Here is a 19,572-nt window from a genome sequence, read left to right as displayed (position 1 = left end):
TGACATAGGCTCTAAGAAGCATTCAAAACTGTGAAATGCACAGAGGTCTCTGCCTTGTGATGCCTTTTCCATCGTTCCTAAACACTTAGTGTAGTAGTAGTTTATAAAAGTGATGCTCGTTCAACAGTTTGGTGCCTCTCAGCTGCTTTTCAGCGTAAATGAACCACCATCCCCAGGTTGCAGACCCATGAACCCAGTGCAGAAGGGGGCCAAGATGTTTAATGGTGTATTGTACGGGGCAGGGACTGCTCCTGGCTCTGTCTGTCTCCAGAGAATCCCAGAAATGGTGGGTGGAGAGGAGCTTTGGAGGTCATCTAGTCCTTCCTCCCTGAGGGAGCAAGATTATTGTCAAGTGAAGTGCAGAGCCACTGCATGAATGGGAGCGTAGCTCAGGGCTTTCCAGAATAGAGCATTTTAACATCAAAAAACACTGAAAGGGAAAGGGAAATAAAGAAAGGGGAGGGAAACATAGTTTTCCCAGGGAAAAATGGACTCAAAGTGCAGTTTGACATCTATCATGAAGAAAATATAGTCAACTGAGGAAGGAGTAGGACTGGAAAAAAGTAATTCATTTTCTGTGTAATTTGGGTGCAAAAATGGAAAGCTTCCATTCTCATGGGGTGAAGGTTGGGGGTTCAGCAGCTATTTGCAGACAGCACTTGGTTGCATTGGAGATGAGCATTTACCCGCTGCTGGTTATAATCCTGACTCTGCCTGCATGCACAGTGAAGCTGACTGGACTCAAAAGTACGGTCTCTGGCAAGGTTTTTGCTCTGCTGAATGTGAATGCTATTGATCTGCTGAGCTTAATTAAACTGTCTGACTATTTCAGCTTGCACGATTTAGATAAGAAAATAACTATTCTTCCCAGACTCAGTCAGAAAGCAAGCACTAGCTCTCTATTTTATTTGGTGCAAGTCTGTCGTGGTTGTGCTGCCCAGTTTGTGATACTGAGCTGTCTCCTCAAATTGAAGGCTGCTCTCCAGCATGGATCAAAATTTTTGTCTTGCTTGCCCTCTAGATGGCAAACTCTCCTTAATTTTGGAACAGGAAAAAGCTGCAGCAGTTGCTGCTGGCTTTTACGGTTTTTAATTTGCAGTGCAACTTCAGTTTGCATTTTTGAATCAACCAGACACAAAAAGAGCAAATCCCAGCAACAGTAATGGAAGAGGAGGGGAAAGGGGGATCAGTGGTGACATATGCGAGGTTCATAGGGAGATTTCTCGTGAGCTGAAATGCGAAATAACAGGCATTGATTTACCATATGTATTTGGGAAGTGCTGCTTATCCCCTGCAGCTGGGTGCTGTGGAGCTTCAGCAGTTGCTCCATTTGGGTGCTTCAGTTGTGGCTGAGGCAAGAATAAACTTGACCTTTTATTTGTTTGTTTGTTTGTTTTTACTTATCTTGTTGGTGAGAAGAGCCTCAAGCAAGGAGCCAGACTCCCAATGACTCTGTAAGCAGAAAGTCCTCATGTTTAACCCTTGTTTCATGGTTCCCTAGAATTACCTAATGTTTGTCTCTAAATCCATTCCTATTTTTCATCTCCCTTCTCCTTGTACATACTTTCTTCCCTCTTTCACAACTACATCACAACCCTGGGACTATTTTTTAACCCCCAGTTATCACCTCCATTCCCAACCCCCACCACCTCTGTCTGCCCTATTCCTATCTTCCATAAAAATTTGGATCCAAAATGTGGTCAGCACCTGCACAGAACACTGTGACAAAGTCACAAATGACCATCTGCAAACTGCCACTCAATATCTTATTCCCCAGAAAATACAGATATTTTAAGTCTTAAGAAATGCAGAGTTTGGTGGCCCAGGTCTTTGCCTTCCCACCCCCTCTCAGAAGCGCAGAGCCTCAGAAGAGTGTGTGTCCTTCCAGGGTGGGATTTATCTGTTTAAAGTGGTTGTCCACAGTGCAGGCATCTATATCTGAGCTAGTCACCTGGGCTGCCTTTACAATCAGTGGAGAGCTGTCAGGAGAGTTCGGGGAATCTATGGCACTTGATGAAGTGGTCACCCACGTTGGTCAGAATTGCTGTCATTCTTAAATTGTCCATAAAGTGAGCTTGGACACCCTGCTTAGATGGAAAGTCATATATCACAGATAGAATTAGGGAAGTGGAATCTCATTCTTGTGCCTCTGGTCAGCTGAGGTGACATTTTTATTGTATCTATTTCTTGGAATTCAGAATATTTCAGACTTCCTCTTTGTGCAGGAAACAGAAGAGTCTTTGACATGGCTAGTAAGACTTCCTTCTTACCTTCTCCTTGAAAGGTTTTAGAAATCAATTCTCAAACACTGTATTAGAGGTAAGTAAAATATGCAAGCTCTCCCTTTTGGAATCCAGAGAAAGAGGGTAAATAGAGTATTTTCCAAAGCAGAATTGTGTAAACACCATTTCTTTGTACAGTCTTGATTATAAACCTAGTCAGGAATGTGAGGTTTCAGAAAGGAACTAGTTCTTCTTTCATTTTTTGGTATGATGAGGAGGACAAAGAGATCGAGGTGAGTGTCTGTATTCACTATCCTATCTACTATTGAAATATTTTCCTAGGGCAAGTGAAACACCATTTGTCTTTTCTCAATCATCAGTTCTCAGAGTAGAGAAAGAGTGAGTAACTTCCAGTCTATATAAAGTCAACATGACAAATTGTTCCACTCCCCACTGCAGTATTTGCTTGTTTCCTTTAAGATGATATGTTGATATCAAGTGGAAGTGCACATTCCTAAATGGGAACATGTTAACGGGGTAGTAGAAATTTCAGAGCTGCACACAACCAGTTGCTCCTCTGTTCATTGCTCATTTGCCATGTTAGTACAGGTCTCTTTATTTTCAAGCAGCTGAGTCAAAGATCTGTTACAGATCCTGATTTCTTATGATTCATATAACCTAGTTGGAAAACAGTCAATTAATAAAAAATGAAAAATAGTTTCTGCTAACAAGTGTAACCTTCTCAGTATTCTCCAGCTACAAATAACCACATTCAGATCCATAAAGATTTAAATACAGAGCTATGATGGAAAACAAAGGACTTGTGAATGTGATGGACTGGAGGCCACACTGATGGACCAGAGTGATCCTGTGGCAGGTCCTGCAAATGCAAAAGTTAGGCACAGCACCTGCTTTTCAAAATGTATGTAAAATTACACCAGCTGATGGCATCTGTGCTTTAGCTGTGTGGTCTTGATCATTGGTATGTGACTTTTAGTTGCAAATTGGGCTTAGTTATCAAGTGGATAGTTGTAGAAGGCTGGATTTCTATTTTAAATATTTGTTAGAACCGTGACAATCAAATGCACTCTTGAGATATTAATGAAAGAATTGTAGTTGTGTGAAAGGCTCCAGTGTTAGATCTCACTTTATTACTTATTCTAAGCAGAGACCTCCACCAGAATTACACTAATTACATTATTATGAGCACACTGTAGGAGAGCAATTATTACCCATGGGAAACTATTATTTTTTATTAATTGATATGTACTTAAGAGTTCCAACCACGACTTCATGCCTGTGTCCTAGGGGTTATATCAGTGCAGAAGAAAAAAACAAAAGTCCAAGGGAGAAAAGTCCAAGGGTCTAAGAATGCCTTTGCCAGAATTTGTCTTAGAGGTGGTTTGTACAGAGGTGGTTTGGAACTTTCCTACTGGGAGATGCTCTTTTAGCAGAACTGAAACTTGCATTAAGGGAAATGTAAGTTGTGCATGAAAATGTTGAGTTTTCTTTCAGGAACCTGAAATGGTGGCAGGCTTCCTACTGATCTGGAAGCATGCTTGGTTTCTCTCTCAGACACCTGACAAGGAAAAAGTCTGTCTTATTTCTGACCTGGGGGCTTAGTGTTGGGGGAAGAGATGGGCAAGATAGTCCCTGGTACGTCAGCTTTCCTAGAAAGTTTAATGGCCTGTACTTCTGCATACCATGAACTCTGGGAATGGGTGGAAAGGGACATTCAGTCCTGTGAATGTTTTGGAGGGTTATTACTGTTGGTTCCATTTGGCATGAATATTTTTTCTGAAACCCTGATGCCCTCTACAGAACAAAAATTTTACTGATGGCCAAATGTACAGTATAAACTTCTTTAGTGTGCCAGTTACTGCTGACTGATAGTGTTATGATGGTTCAAGCAAGATAGGAGGTACATGGTTTAACCATTCATCTCAATTGGTTCATCATATCTCCGGGAACCTGTTTAAATCCAAATTTATTGCTTTCATTGCTATCTCAGGATAAACTCTACCCAAGTTAGTCTTTTGATGCTTTGTAAATGCATACCTCACCACTGGCTGTTTATCTGACATGTCGTATGGAATTAATGGTGTTTATTCCCAGTTGACCAATTTGCATTATTGCCACCTTTACCCGGCTGCAGGATATACTTGAGCTGACCCTCTGCAATTAATCACACCCATCAACACAGCCTGTGCGACCTTCACTCAGTCACATTCACCAGCTGACAGGTATTGATTCCTTATAGGAGGATGTATTTGCAGAAATCTCTGTTAAGAAAAGCAGAAATACAATCTCAGACTGTATTTTGCCTAGATACATGTACCTTGTGAGTACTTGGTTCAATTCTGGATCAAAAAAGGAGATTTCTCATGGACATGGCACTCTCATCTAAGACTAGAAAGCTCTAATTCTTGGACTTATCCACCCAGTTTTATATACTTAATTCAAGTGCCAAACAGAAATATTTTATCACTGAGACTATTATAGTCTAAGGCAGAGAGATGGCCTTCTCTAGGCCGTTCTTTAGCCCACTGAAAATCAAACCAAGGGAGGTACCTTTATCTTTCTACTGACAAGTATTCAGCTCAGAGACAACAATCATAGGCCAAAATGGCCAAAGAAAGGACAGAATATTCCTCAGGGAATCTCCATTGGCATGTTTCCAAATGAAGTCCTAGCTGAAAATTAAGCTTCCCCTGAAAGGTGTAGGGACTCAACGTTCCTGGCAGAGAAGGATCTTGCTTAGGACAGGTTTCAGGTTAGCCATATTCCACTTCAATCCTTTTCCTAAATATAGGGTCTAGTAACATTTCAGATGACCTGCCATAACCCAGCTGACCTTCAGTGGCTGGAGAAGGACACAGGTTTCCTTCTGCGTCACATCTAGCAGTGTCATTATATCTCACATAAACAAGGGCATCTTAAATGGCATCAGACACCTACATTTAATTAACCCAAATTTGCTTGGGAGTTATTATATAAATGTCCCTTTTCAAAAGTTTAAGTATCCTTCAGACTGCAGGAGAGATCTTGGTATTCACAAATTTTGGGGTGTGTAAATTGTTTGTGTCTGTCTTACATGTTTGCGGCGTGCTTTGGAGGAGATTCCTCTGCTGTAACATTGAGCACTTGGCTGATCTTTGGGACTCCTCATACAGTCCTTGGGAAAGGTATTTACTGACAGATTCAGCCCTAGGTGGGCTGATTTACCCAAGTTTCAAGGACTAATAAGACTGATCAGAAAAATTGAAAGATATGATTATTTATTTTTTTTAAATCACAGCCTTGAGGTAATTTTGTTTGATTTGCATTGTTGAAAAATGAGAATAACCAACATTTAAACCATGTCCTAGCAGTTAGTGGAGAACATGAGGTATCCCTTTCTTATCTTTTCCTTCTTTCTTCTACATTACTTCTTTTCCTTGTAAGATCCTTTTGGCAAGGGAGTGCCACCTTTGCCTAGGTGTCATTGCTGTTAACAGTGCAAAAGACCATCTTTGACTGTTGGAGCAAAATTCAGGGTCTTACTGCTTGTTCCAGTTAACAGGACAAGGCAGGGATAAGCCAGCTTTCTCTTTGCCATAGTGTTATTATACCAACGGAGGATGAGGCCGTTGTTCTTTGGTGGAATGAGTTAGAGATGCTGGGGGTGCTCACAACACTTCAGTTTAGGTGCCTGTACTTGCACCCTCCTTGGGAGGACAAATTGCTCAGCTGCCTGCCTGCAGATACACCTGGATACAGCTTAGAAACATCTGTACAGACAATGGTTAGACTCCTGCTTGAGAAGTCAGATCTCCTAAAATAGGTGCCTAAAATCAGTGGGTTTAATAGCGCCTGCCACACACAGTATCTCCTCTGACAATTTCTCCTCTTTCTGGGCCAGTACATGCTCCTTCTTTGTAAGCTGTATTTGATATTTTTCTCTGGATAAGATCTGGTGCTTTTCTGCTACATTTTCTATCAGCCTCTTGAAAAACATTTCTCAGTGGAATGCTCACGGCCCGCATATGCTTTCCTTATGGCCATGACTGGAGTGGACGCATGCACTCAGTGGGGGTGGAGGCTGCAATTGTTCTCTTAGGGAGGTTTAGCCCAAACCAGCACACACTACTTCTCTTGAGTACATACCATTGTTTTCCCCAACAAACATGGCTGGGCAACAGTCATTTTTAAGTGACATTGAAACAGCATGTACTAGATTCTCCTTTTATCAGTGGTGGTTTTAGCCCTCCCTCTGCACCCTCATCAACTGCATTGAACTTAGTGGCAGTGTTTTCTGTGAACAAGATCAGATAACAGTTAGTGTATTTAATGCTCTTGCATCTGTGCATAGCCTATCGTTTTTTCCTCCCCCTATTACACTTATTTTCTCAAACACACATTTAAACTGCCTGGCTAAAGTCTAGTGTTAAACAAAAGCTTTGAAACTCCCAATGCAAAATTAAAATAATAAGACTTGTTGGTTAGCTAGAAAAGCAATAATTTATTGTTTACTCTCTTTATCACTAAACCTTGTTAATCTTGTTATCACCCAAGTAGGACTGGTAGGTAAAAATTCAGTACAGAATTATTTTGGCAACAGCTGCTTCACTAGCAGGCTCCAGTGAATTAGCAAGGCTATGGGAATTGCTCTACAGTAGTGTTATCCATCAGTGTGTACACACCTGTTTACTGTTAATGGTGGAGTGGGTTTAGCAGAGGTGACAGCTTTTTGGATAGGAGCATGAGGGAAGGCCGTGGGGACGCAACCCTGGAAAGATGTTTGGCCACTTTCCAGTGAAGAGAAGAGAAGCTTCATCATCCTGTGGAAAAGAGTCATGCAGAGAGAAGAAAAGATGGAGCTGAAAAGACTCTCAATATGCACAAATGTAGGCATTAACTAGTGGGTGGAAACTGCCAGTCAAGAAGTATGAGTTTCCTCTGTAGGTTAGAGAGGGAATCTAAGAGATACTTAGGTTCTGTGTGTGTATGAAGAATAAACAGGTTCCCAAAGCAGTGTGGTGACATTCCTGTGATTCCTACCCTCACACCCAAGTTCACAAGCCCTGCAATATTTAGGTGCAGTGGTTCTTATGCAGTGTTTCATTCCAGAACTGGTGCATTTCATGGGCTAGACATGGCTGCGGCTTTCCACAGAAACTGGATTAGTCTTGCTTTGATCTAGGTGTCCACAGTATAGAAACACACGCAGATGTCAGTCACCCTTGGCTTTCTTCATAGTCAATGGAGGGACATAGTCACTTTCAGGACATTGTCCCTCTGAACTATTTCAGGTGTCTACCTCATTGTGAGATGAATTATGCCCAGATGAGCCTATTTCTCTTCACGGATGATAAAGGACATCTAGACAATTAGCTTATGGGTAAACAACTACAAGGAACCCATGGGACTGCTGTCCAGAAGAACAAGCAGAAAAAATGAATCTGATGGCTGCAAGCTATGTGTATTCTCTGCATGGCCACATTCTTCTGGCACTGGAACCCTTTGCATTTTGTTGTGATTAATGCCACATTTTCTGCAAGTAAATATTGTCCAGGCCATTTGGTGACCTTTGCAGCCCTTCTTTTGCACTTTGGTATGCATTTTTAATCAATTCCCTTTGGTCTTACTGAACTTTCCTTTTGAAAAGATGAGCCTTGAATTGACCTGCTAATATCAAACTTTTTTTTCAAAGTCAATTCCATTGCTGCAATAACCTTACTCTGATATCATTGTCACTTATACTACATATAATTTAATGTCTAAATAATCCATCTCCTACACTGTTCATTTTCAGTGTTCTTGTCTTAGTGGCTTGCAGAAGTCCTTATGTTTCTTCCAAATCATACTGTACGTTTCAGGTGTCTTTGGGGCTGCCACATCCAATACTGAGTAAGATTTCAATCTGTCTAATTTCCCTGTAGGAATGTTTGCTTCCAGGAACAGTAGGAAAGACTGTAACTCTTTCCTCTAGTTCTGCCCCTCAAAGGAAGGACCTCAATTACTTGGATCTTACTGGCAGGATAATGAAAGTTAAGTGCTTCTACCATGTCTGATAGCTGCATTTTCTTTAGTTTTGAGCCCTACGTGATCCTACTGAAGTGGATAGTAACGTCCATGTGCTATTAAAATTAGACATATGTGACAGAAAGGATCATGGTGATTCAGTCCAGGCCTTGGAATCAGAGGTAAAGAAGGTCCATGAAGCACCCAGTTTGTCCCACTCCTGACAGCCCACATCCATGACAATGTCTTAATACTCTCTCATTTATTAAGACCCTTTAGGAGAGCTCTTACAGCCATCAGAACTAACATGCCATAGAAAGTGAGGAGAAGAGCAAGAAAATTAGCAGAAGTCAGGAGAAACAATAAGTTTCTGTATCCTCAAACTAAGATAAAGTATGTGCTAGTGGAAAGACTTAAATAATCCCATTAAGTAGACCGTGGCACAAGCTAAGAAGAAAAGTAAGAATTTTCAGCAATGTCTTTCAGTATTTTTGTGGGAGGAAACACCTTCCTTATCCCAGTTAATAAAATGCAGAGACCATGAGGCAAAATCTGCAGCAAGCGTTATACTATGGACATTTGCAAAGCACTCTGTCCTGGAAGAAAGCAGACAATCTTGAACAATTAGGTTTACATAATCCTGGCTTCATTCTGCCCTGCTTTCGAGACCTGAGCTAGTATCTCTGTGTGGAAGAATCTGCACAGCATAATACATTCTCTGTACCATTTTACATTGTGGTTCACTCAGAGATTTTTTTTATTAAGCTTTCCCTACACATAACATTGCTGTTTTACATATGAAACAGTGGTCTAGAAGAGAGAAGATTGGCAGTATGCTGCATGCAGAGAGGGTAAATCAGTTCTGTACTCTGTACCTTGTTCTGTATTCATGCTGCTGCTTGGGCAAGAAATCTGTGTTACTGGTTTGGGTGGAATACTGTCATTCAAAGAGTGGTAAAAATGCAATAGATCTTTCAGACACCTCTGTCTTAAAACAAGAATGACTTTCAGCCATTTATATGGGAAAAACAAAAAAGAAAACAAGATGATCATATAAAGGGCACATCTTTAACACATCTATAGTATCATAAATTCTTTAGTGTCTGTTGCAAAATTTTTAATATCAGGTGACAATCTCAAGCTGCCTTCAAGCTGCACACTTTACGTGACACCTTCTGGAACTAGCAACAATCATACACATTGTGATGTATGATTGTGACATGGTTTTCTGGAAGAATGGGTAAAACTGTTTGGAATGGGCTCTGGTAGCATTTGTAAACATGTCCCATTGGTTTTACAGTGAAAACTCCCTCTCCTATCACTCAGACTAACTATCTGATCCAACAAGTACTATAAACGCGCCCGTTCCAGAAGGTGTCATAAAGGAGGAGGACTCTTTATGTTTTCCATATCCTTTTCCCCCTCCCATGCTTCCAGCTCAAATTGCAAAGAGTCTTGATTTGAACATATGGATTTAAAGATATGGAGCTGGATGGGAGATATGGAAAGGAAGAGGCTGAGGCTACTTGGCCCATACAATGGGGATCCAGGAGATATGGAAATGTACAGATTTCACCTGTTTCATGAAAGATCAGTAGATGTGTGAAAAATATAATGTATGAAATCACTAAGTGAGTAATGAATGTAATTTGGGATACTGAAAATGCTTTGTAATATACAGGGAGGGTTAATAACACTTCAGCTGAAAAATCAGACATCCAACTAGGCCAGCTCCTTTGTAGTCAGTGGAGAGCTGGTCAGTAACATTAGCAGAGTTTAGGGTGCAGTATAGCCTGTAGTACAAAACACTGATATTTGGCCAAATGTATTTCATCTGGCCTCACTCATGTAAAACTGCATAATTATGTGATGCCTTAGGCTTTTATCATTAGACAGCAAGCCAAATAGTGTCCTCACTGTATAACCAATTTATAAATGTTTGTTTCCTGCATTGTGAATGGCACCTTCATGTGTCGTTCACCAAACCCAATGACTTCAATGTTATTCAATTAGTAATGAAGAAGCATGAAACATTAAAGACCGGGGACTTTGGTGACTTTATGCACCAATGTTTGGCACTTCATCAGCAAGCAAACATGGGTTTCCTATGGGCATAGTTATACACTGGTGGGGGCAGAACCAAAGTCAACAAACATCTTAATTACTTTAGGTACCATATCCGCAGGTATCACATTACAGACCATGTACTTCAGAGAAAGCCGCAGCTTAGCTGCAAGGAGACCAGAGCCTTTGCATCAAGAAAGGTCAGAAGTCAGAGGAAATGCCAATATAAGCAATAGTCACAGTAAAGGAGCTTAATAAAGCCCTCACCTTCTTGTTTACCCTTGATTTCTCATTTATTGTGTAATAGAGGAAAACCTAAATGCATAACGGCACAAGAAGCAGCTGGACTATGTTTGCTCAAGAAGGGGACTCAGCTGACAATGTTGACAGGAACTGGGTTAATCAAACCACACTGGTTTTCTGCTCATCAATGCCCAGAGGCCATGCATGCAGGAGCTGGAATTAAGTCCTCACATTTGCACTGACAGATAGGATGCCTTTAACAACTCCACAGCAGAAGGGAAAAATTGCCACTGATGTTGAGAACGTAAATAAAGTAAATGGCTGAGACTGATGCAATTGCATGCCTGGTCTGTGTACACAGTTGCTTGAATTGGATGTGAATACCAGATAATGGCAGATATCACTGGACAACCTGTACCAGGTTATCTTCCCACCTTCCCATTGCCAGTTTGGCCTGACTCTGGTCACATGTATGCTGATATAATCTTTCTGTCTTAACTCAGATCTCAGAAAACTGCAGTTACAAGTCCCAGATATGTTGAGGTGGACATTTAAGTAGATGTGGTCAAGACACCATTATTGCATTGTGGCATGAGGTGGTTGGTGGTATGAGGTGGCTGGATCCTTTGCAGCCTGGGCACCTCCATGGGGACAGTGATTAACTGAGGCCAGGCCAGGCCAGAATGTGGGCCTCTGGTTGGGCCTGGCTTGGTGGGGTCCATGACGGTGAACAGCTGGAGACCTCATGTTCTTTAGAATTGTTGGGACAGGAACTGATGGTCCATGGGGGTCTGAAATAGTGACCTGTGGGCAGGTTGGGGCAGTTGAGGCAGGCATAGTAAAGGCTGTGTGTACACTTCAGGCTGTGGCAACTCCTCAGGAAGAACTTTTCTGTGTAGGTGACTAGTCGGGTACTGACACAGGTTGCCCAGAAAGGTTGTGGAGTCTGTGCTTGGAGTTATTCAGAAGCTTCCTGGATGTGGTCCTCAACAACAGGCTCTGGGTGTCTGTGGCTTGAGCAGGGATTGGACTGGATGACCTCCAGAGGGTCCTTCCAACCTCAGCCATTCGGTGACTCTGAGATTCCTACTAATCTCATTTTCTGCCTGGGGTCCTGTTGGATCTGTGCATGGCAGAACCTTCTCTCTTTGTACCAAGATCAAATTTCCCTGAGTAACCTCAGACCTCACCTTGACCTTTGTTCTGGACCTTGTCTGCATATTATCTGGTCTAATTGGTGGCCTTCAGCTTCCGCCACCCCTAACTATGTGAATATGCCAACGCAACATGTGACTATGCATTCTATTTCTGTTCTGCTTAACATGTTACGAATGGTCCTTACCAAGGTGTGTGTCTGAATTACCAAAACTTTAAAGGGGTTCCATCACTGTGGTGCAGCTTTGTGGTGCAGATCTAAGGTAATAAACAACCCCAAGTGATTTTTTTTTTTTTTTTTTCTGGATACTCAAGCTTAATCTTTTTCTCTTTTGTTGTCTCACTGTTGATTCTTATTTTCTCAAATTTTGTGTCTTCACTTCTTGAGGGAACCCTAGGGGAGCTGCTGGGATGGAACATGCATGACATACCCTTACTGAAACCAACAGCTCGGTTGCCTGGTGAAGGGTGGTGCAGCCTCCATTGATTATTTGTGTGGTATAGGGCAAGTTCCTGAGACATTCAAACCTCCTGGAGACCTGGCTGACTGTCTGTGGCTTAGACTGCCTATGTACAGCCTAGCCTTCATGCCTACTCATGCCTCCAAGTTTCAGGGAGTGCTGAGTGAGTCACCTTCCTTCTGTACTGGGCTTAGTGAAGAGCAGAGCCAATGGAGAGCAGTGATAGCCACATTTAATGTAAGTGCTCCAAGTAAGTGATCTGTATATAATGTCTTGTGGTCTGTGAGGTGCTCAGACGCTGCACTGACTGATTTCGAATGGTCAGCATTTACCAAAAGCATTGCAACATTTATCTGGGTTAAACGGTTAACTCCAATAATAAAATTACCCATTTAGCTATGGGATCATTTCAAATAGCCTGTTATATAGTAAATCATACACCTGCTCTCAAGTCAGTACTAGTTGCCTACATTTTGTTCTTTTTTACTACACCTCACTGGCTTAAGCAGATTCATCCCAGTAATTACATTTTTCCTGATATACAATCTGACTTTTCATTATTACCCCAAAGTAAGTTTGCATTCAGACCGAATGCAGAATTAGATCCTCAGTCTTACAACAGAAGATAGTGCCTGTTTATCAATATCTCATAGAAGTTAAAGTTGTGGATTATTTATGAGCTGCTAAATGTAGTCATTCAACAATTAGTATAGGTTACAGTACCTGGGAGGTGGGTGCTTGCAGGTCATGCCTGACATGGAAAAACATGAATGGGTAAAATGACTCTTCTTCCACATTTACGAAAGGTTTAAAAAATTGCAAAAGCTGCTGCCAGGTCACCTGTAACAAGTTTCAATTCCCAGAAGCATGCGGGAGAATTTTCAAAGTCAAAAATCAATGGCTATGAAATTACACATTAGTCTAGGGGAGTGTACTTCGCCTGTTTTCACGGCTAACATTCATCTTCCTATAGTAATAGTGGTGCAGACAATTTGCCACAGTAAAGTTGATCTATAAGTGTTTTAATTAAAGTTCTGACAGCAAATTGAAATCTTACTTTACTTGCAGGACAGACAGAATTCATTTCCCTCTCATCTGAGAACTCATGCTTGGAGGGGGACAACAAGATTGGCACAGGTTTGAGAGGAACATCAGGAAAACACACATGCTTATCAAGCTCTAAGTTAATGCTGCTATGTCTTTTTTCCTGCTCTGCAGATGAGGGGCTGTAAGAAGTGGGTTGTTCTTGTGGCTTGGACACTCCTTGGACATCAAGACTCATTAGCACTCATCAGTCTTTGGGCACTTCGAAGCCGGTTTGTAAGGTGGTGTGGATGTTTTTCCTAGCTAATACATGGGCAAGAGGTGAGGTATGCAGTCCACTCTGAGGCAGGTTTAGAGGCTGGACAGAGAAAGAAGATATCAGGGAACAGAACATCACACATGTTCTCACCTAACTCCTTCCCTCACAGCAGAGGAAGGTGGCAGCAGAAAGGAAGGAGAGGATTATCATGGGGCTTTGGAAGGGCAGCAAACAGGGCTCAAGGAAATGCTCAGAAATGATGAGGAAACAGTGGCAAGTGTTTATTGCAATTTTTATTGATTTCTATGGCCTTGGTAAGATGTGTAAGAAAAAGTATGATGCTGAGCAAGCTTAAGAAAAAAGAAAATTAGGTAGGAAAAATTTATGCAGTGGAAAAGAAAAGTTATACTTTTGAGACACAAAGAGAGACCCCACTGGTCTTGGAGGAGCAGCAGCATCTCTGTCAGAGTTGTGTGCCAGGTTGGTGGGGATGGGGCTTCCTGGGCACATGCAGAGCAGTGCAACAGGATGGAGCAAATCCCCAGCAGCACTAATAACTGCTGATGTACTTGTCCCCTAGGGCTGTCACCCTCCTAAAAGCTGAAAATAGGCTGTGCGTATTGTAGGGTTGTATATGCAGGGACAGCAAGGTGTGGGAGAAATTGGTCCTGGCTGTGTCAGTCACTCTGTCACCCTGGAGTATGGTGTGTGCACTGTCAGCTGGGACAGAGAAATGGGTTGGGGACCAGTAGAGGAGAGCCATGGTGACCTGCTGTAGCCGTGGTGACCTGAGCCATGGTGACAGGTCACCATGATGTTAACATCACCTGATGGGGATCTATAAGGCAATGTTAACAAACTGAAGAGCTCGGATTCCTCAGGAAAAATAATAAAATAAAATAATTTACCGAGGCTTTCCAGACATAAAGAGGAAAATTTGATTTAATTCCCAAGAGTTCAGCAAGAGAAATAAGTGATCTGGAGTATAATGGCCTCATACCTCACCAGCTGAACTTCCATTGGGAGCAGCTGAGATAACTATCTGTGTCTCCAGTTATTCCTGTGCAAAATCTGGTTTAAAGGATCATGAAGCAGAAGTTTCCACTGAAATAGATGTTAATATTTGATTATGCTTTGATTTGAGAAGCGACCTGAGAATCAACAAACTGTAAGGTCATACACCTTTACCTTCAAACCCACCCTCAGCAAGCTTTATATATATATATAATCTCTAGTTGGGGCAGAAAAATTCTAGAAAACCACCAAAGCACATGCTTAATTTTCACAAAGTGTGAGACCATGGAAAAGATCCATGGCTCTTTGTTGTGGGTTAACCACTAAGTCTGTCAGCTCCTTTTGGGACTCACATAGCGGCTTGGTTTTGTAATTATTTATAGAACATTAATTTTCAGTCAGGAAAGAACTAATTGTTTACCATTAGCATAACACTCAATTTGAAATAATTAAGGAGAACTCTGTTTTTCACTAATCTTAATCTAAGTCTGAAATGTATCCCCAAAGTCCTTTAAACACAAAGCAAAACCCACTGTTAATTAACGATTTACTCTGTTACAATAGCTGGGAGTTCTAACTCATTCAAATAAGAACTAGACAACATTATAAAATAAATCTCCCAGTTTGTCACATTTGAGAGTTACTAATAAAGAGGGTAATTCAGCATTATAAAAGTGCTTACTTTGTCTGGGAAGCCTGATAGCATGTCAGTATTACATAATTCGCATGATGGGGGATCAGATGAGAGATATAAATGGTTTGGTTGGGGAAATTAACTGAGAATTGATTCTCTTTGTTTTAATTTAACATCAGAATGCTAGAAAACTCCTAAAAGCAGATGGGCTATTGATCCAACAAGAGGATAATCAGTGCATCAAAGCAGGAGGAGGACGAGAAATGGGAACTCTTGAGGCTCTTCAGTGGCTGCTGTCTCAGACAGAGAAATCTTATTCACAGTGAGTCCTGGGAGGAGGGAGATGGAATGGGAGAGAGGCTGCTTGGAGACAAACACTTACCCCTGCATGTGAAGCTGAAAAATTATGTCTAGCAGGGGAGGAAATGTAAAATCAAAGAGGGAAAATCTTGAATTATAAGAGGATGGGTGAAATAAAGACCTTGCAATAACTCACTGAGGATCCATAATCCATCAATGTCTGTCCTGTCTGCAAGGCACTAATTGTCATGTTCATGAAAGGAGTTTGAGAGTCCTGAGGGGATGGGGGGCTCAAAAGATGCTGTGTCTTCTGCTACACGAGGTCCAAACACCGATGTGAGCTTCCATGACTATTTATTTCTCTGTGAAGTTTCTGAAGAAATAGAAATAATTAATGACTGACTGTGTCTCTTTGGCTCAGGGAGCAGACCATTTCTGTGTCCATGTTAACCACACATAAATGATGTTGTCTGATGGGAAGTCTGCATTATGGACAGAGTCAGGACGTCCTGACTCTTGGCGTGACTGTTATATGCAGTGTCTTAAAAGCAGCATAGGAGCATCACTGAGGAGGAGGATAGGGAGGAAAGGGATAAAATTCTTATGTTCAGCCAGCAGTACTTAACGCAGATCCTGGAGGGGATCCAAGAGAACTTAAGGCAATATTTATGTTTCCTTCATCTAGGTTGTCTTCCTGACACAGCATATCACTGGTGAAATTTGGATGACCCGTAAGGGTCTTTGCTTTTTGCACACCCTTGTAACCCCACTCTCAGTACAGCATTTGAGAAACAGTTGAGTAAGACATCACCCCTTTACCAGTTGATGTATCCTACTGTGGGGTGTCTGTGGACACAGAGCAGGACTATGGGTGTGTGGTCTGGTGAGCAATGCACCAGAATGGGAATGGTATATGAACTATAAACTTTCTCAGTGCCTCTAAGCAAATGACTGTCTCTTTCTATCTATTTATGTAAAAGTAGGATGATAATTGTTTTTCCCTCACTTCTCATGCAGCTGTTTTGTTTGGAAATCTGTCTAGGAAGACATTTTCTTTTACTGTGTATCATAGAGACATCAAATCTTTTAGTTTGGAAAAGACCTATAAGATCATAAAATCCAACTGTTTACATCTTACACAAGAAAGGGTGTTGTTACTTCATTGTTTCTCAAGTGGGATGTCAGTGCCATTTCACACATCACTGGGGATCCTGCAAATCATGGTCTGCTGAAGGCTCTACATTATACCTGATAGCTCCCTGTGGACATTCTGGATGCCTTAGGGCACCTCACAGTAAGTTCTGCCCTGTTTGCTATGGTGGATCCACAGCAGTCATTAATTCACTTATTTGTGTTTCTAAACACTTATGAGGCACAAATAGTAGAAAGAAGTTACATCAGGAACTGACATTTTTCATGATGTTGAACTTATTCCAAGATATTTACTGATTTACTGATGCTTTTCTACAGCTTCCACTGGGTTTCAGTAAATCCCAAAGTTTTGTTCATCATAGACTTTATTTTAATAGTGATGGATTCACAAGGCTGTTAACCCATGCCCTGGCACTGGTGTTACTTCTGGTCAGATACTTCTGACCAGAATGCCCTTGGAATTAATGCCACAGGTTGCTTTCAGCACAATGACATAAAGAAGACAGCAGAATATTTTTAGTCCTTTTGGTTTCTGGAGCATCTCAGCCCCTGTGAGACACGGTACTTGTGCCATTGGCATCAGGTTTTTCTCTCCCTGCATCAGATACCCCAAGGTGAAACCCATGACCTGCAAGTGCTCTCCTGACCACAAAATTCTGTGTTTGAGCCAGGCAGCCATAAGCCAAGTACAAATCGTCCCAATTAGTTGCTGCTCTGACATTGCTGGTTCAGAAATGGATATGTAAAGAACAAGTGGGCATGGTTGGAGATGCTCCCTGTAATTTTGAGGTTTGCCCCTTTCTATGGCCATTCAGTTTGTGGTATCAGTCATAAGGGGAAGCAATTTCTTATCACAGGGACTCTGGAAAAAGAAACCAAAATTCACTGCCCTTCATGGGCCAAGCTAAATGTTTCTGCTAGAGAGACATCAAATAAGCCTCTTCTATATTGCTTTTTATCTGGCAAGATTGAAGTTGGTTGTGTAGAAACCAAAATAATGTTGCTGAACTCTTGTGGACTTGGATCTACAAGTGAATCATCAACAGAGAGGGATTCACAGAGGAAAAGTTTGGAAAAGATGTTTTGTTTCATCATTTTGTTCTGTAAAAGTCTGATAATATTTTAATGTTTTTTAGAAGTTTCACATCCACGTTTTGTGACAAGCAGAGCTTTTTCTTTCACTTACACTAAAAATGTCAGTTCCATTTTGAGATGTCAGGGACAACTTTAGTGTTATAGAATCTGAGGAACCTGAAAGCAGAAAAATCTCTACCTTTAATTCTCCAAACTTAAAAAAAAAAAAAAAGTCTTTAGATTTTAACAGGTTTAAAATTGAAATGGCTTTGAAGTAAGATGGTAATGCTATGAAGTAGCAAGTAGAATGCGAACCTCTTCCTTCTGCTGCTCACTGGAAGCTATCTCAGGCAGCTTGATAGTCACTGTTGCTGTATTACATGACTGACTCTTCCCTTTCAAAGTATGAACAACGTGGGTGCTGATCTTTGCTCTGAAGCCTCCACTAGCTGGCAGGGAGATACTCTTCAGAGAAGGACATAGAAAAGTTTATGGTCCAAAGTAATTAAGGTGGAAGGTACTTGTTACTCTTTCCATTTTAAAGATAGTGAAGCCAAAGGACACTGGAAAAATAACCAGTTTCAGTGACAGGTTTCAAAACCACACTACATGTATTCACCTGCTCATTCATGATTGTATTTACATGTTCCTACCACAATTAGTAGTTATCAAGTTACTTTGCATCCTGCATCCTAATTGTCAATTAAAATTTTTTGAAGAAGTTGAAACTTCAATATTGATTTTAAATCAAAGAGCTTTTTCTGAGGGAAAAAAAAAAAAAAATGCGACCTACACGTCGCATTGCCACATCATCCTTCAAAAAAGAAAGAAGGGCTATTGTTATGGGGGGCTCCCTCCTGAAAGGGACAGAGGGACCGATATGCCGACCAGACCCAACCCGCAGAGAAGTCTGTTGCCTCCCTGGGGCTCGGGTGAGAGACTTTGCCAAGAAAGTCAAGCGCCTGGTACGGCCCACTGACTACTACCCGCTACTGGTCTTTCAGGCTGGTAGCGATGAAGTAGCAACGAGAAGTCCAAAGGCGATCAAAAGAGACTTTAGGGATTTGGGGCGACTACTTAGAGGATCAGGGGCGCAGGTAGTGTTTGCCTCTGTCCTTCCGATAGGGGGGATCGAAGCTGAAAGACGTACTGTTCACATAAACTCGTGGCTTCGAGACTGGTGTGACCGGCAGAATTTCGGTTTCTTTGATCATGGGAAGGTCTATGCTACACCGGGCCTGATGGCACCGGATGGGATGCGCCTCTCTCGGAGAGGGGTAAGGATCTTAGGTCAGGAGTTGGCAGGGCTGATAGATAGGGCTTTAAACTAGAGTCGAAGGGGGAAGGGGCTAAAACCAGGCGAGCCGGTGAAGACCTAAGGGATGGTACGCTAGAATCTAAGGGGCTGTGTGCCAGTGGGGTCCTTTGGTCAGATCCACAAGGTGCTGAGTGTAAGGAGACGCACCTGAAGTGCTTTTACACAAACGCACGCAGTATGAGGAATAAAATAGATGAGCTAGAAGTCCTGGCCCAGTCCCGCAACTACGACATCATCGGCATAAGCGAAACCTGGTGGGATGAGTCCTGTGACTGGGGTGTTGCAATAGATGGTTACAGGCTCTTCAGGAGGGACAGGCAGGGTAGGCGAGGTGGTGGGGTGGCGATGTATGTGAAGCAGGGGCTGGACTGTGTGGAACTTCAGGTCGGCAATGGCAAAGTTGAGAGCCTCTGGGTAAGGATCAAGGGACGAACGAATAAAGGGGATGTAGTTGTGGGAGTCTATTACAGACCGCCTGGCCAGGATGATAGCGCCGATAAATTATTCTTTACAGAACTAAGAGAGGCCTCGAGATTAACTCCCCTTGTCCTTATGGGGGACTTCAACTTGCCGGACGTTAACTGGGAGTGCCACACGGCTGACACGAGCAAGTCCAGGAGGTTCATGAA

Source organism: Aythya fuligula, chromosome 2 (genome assembly GCF_009819795.1).
Source record: "Aythya fuligula isolate bAytFul2 chromosome 2, bAytFul2.pri, whole genome shotgun sequence".
Classification (NCBI taxonomy): Eukaryota; Metazoa; Chordata; class Aves; order Anseriformes; family Anatidae; genus Aythya; species Aythya fuligula.
This window is presented reverse-complemented; position numbering follows the sequence as displayed.